Genomic DNA, 2,161 nt, shown 5'->3' on the forward strand with positions numbered 1-2,161 from the left:
ATGTAAATAATGTAAGAATAACATTTAAAGAACTCGAGTAAAATGTTTTTGTATATTAAAATCTTTGTATATATCAATAATTATTAACTAATTTAATTCTTTTTCATTAAACTTGATAACAGGTATCTAAATCTTCAAGTGTCTATTTTCAATCTCTAGGGCTAAGTTACGTAAAACAATCAAGTTTTAAGCGTCTACTAAACCGAACTATGTATTAATAAATTGTGGCAAGTAATATATCAGTCATAATCAGATATTGTGATTGAAACAAACATAATTTAAGAGTTCATAATTATATTATATTTAATGTTGCATAATTATAACATAATATTAAACATAAAATAGTAAATTTCTCTTTAAAACACTCATCGGTTTGTCCGAATATTGTTACAAGCGCTTGTCTATTAAATTAACAACACAGCTTCTCGCTCTACAACTTGGATGTAATAAATATTAGGAAGCTTGTCACACTGTAGTTGGCTGAATTACTCCGGCAGTGTAGCCAAAATCTGAACCACAACCACACAACACGCATTTTTCCCCAAAGAGGTATGCAGAAGCGCAACCAGGGCAACAATGCTGAATATATAGAACATATAGCTTGTTTACTCGTTCTAACACAAAAAACCGATTTAAAGGTGACAAAATACCAAGAGCATAATCGTGGCTTGAATTTCTTGTTAGGTGTAATGCTTTGCAAAACAAACGACACCAGTTTATTATAACAATTCATACTTTGTTAGTCACGAGTGACTACTAGCGTGACGCTAGAAGTTATAAATGACCGGTCACCCCACATTTTACAGCAAAATACATTAATTTAGGTTATCCTCATCATCAGCCACTCATGTGGCTGATGATGAGGATAACCTGGCTCATAGCCAGCCACTGCTGAAAATACGCCTTTTAAAGATTTCCTTAGGTGGAGCTGTCTATAGCGGCCTGCATCTGCCGCGTAAGGTGTAAGTGGTGTAAGGAGGCCTAAACCATCCTTGCGTACACGTGGTGCACCATGCTAGCTAACGGACGAGGCTCTGGTGACCTATGGATGGCAGGATAACCATCATAGCTATGGGACAGGTAAATGCCGCAAGTTTATTATGGGCAATGGCATTACGAGCGCGAAAAACTGCACTCTACTGGCACCAAGCCGCCTGCCAACCGTGACGAGTATTGGCAAAAAGCTCTGTTGATTTCAGATAAAGATATAAAGAGTTTGAAATATGAGTAAATTCTCCATAATATCCCTTATACTATTATAAGCTATTATTATTCTCTACTTACGCCTATGCGTAAGTAGCGAAATCAAAATTAAACATATATTTTGTTTAAAGTAAGTATACATTTTAAGTCTGGAAAATTCAGAGTAAGGCACCACTGAAACGTTAGGGGGGCCTAACCCAAGCTGTACAAATTGATTTGAATATTACAGTAAGGCTTTCCAGCCGAATTATTCAGGTAACTTACTACTTACTGTAAACTACTGCTGCTAAAAAGTTACCTTTGAAATCTGTTTCTGGCCCTAAGCAATTATCGATGAGCACCAAAAAAATAATTTCCGTTCGAAGATGATTGTACCTAATACCTAAGATAAAAATGAACACTGTTTTTTGATGTTTAGTATAATACTCTCATGTAACCTTAGAGTGAAAGGTTTTTTTTGCGTGGACTACGTGCTGATTACCTGACGAGAATCGGTTTATTCACTGTAACCGGAATTTTGGACGAATGCTTTAGGCGCTCAAACCATTACGTTTAAGCGACCTCACTAAGAGCACTCCTTTGCGGGGTACAGGACTAGAATCAGGAAGTACGCTAAAAGAGGAGAGACATCAGCGAATAAGAAAACATCAGTGTAGTATTTTCTGTGATTTGAGTTCGAGGGAACGTAGGTTCTTTAAGAGGCAACCCAGCATGGCATTCAATTGTAAAACAAACAATCCACAATTTAACGTTTTAAAGTAGTGAGGTTTTAAGTAAGAAATGCTAAAATTATTTTATTATAATGGCGGCTATATCATAAGTAGCCTAGTATTTTTGCTGTGTAGGTAGGTGTTTAAATGTAGTGTTACAAACGTGTCGATGTATTTCAACGTGTAGAAACTCTCCACTTGTATAGTTGGTGTAGCTTATATTGGGTATATATGAAATAAAATATCCG

The sequence above is a fragment of the Manduca sexta genome, chromosome 14 (assembly GCF_014839805.1).
Source record: "Manduca sexta isolate Smith_Timp_Sample1 chromosome 14, JHU_Msex_v1.0, whole genome shotgun sequence".
Lineage (NCBI taxonomy): Eukaryota > Metazoa > Arthropoda > Insecta > Lepidoptera > Sphingidae > Manduca > Manduca sexta.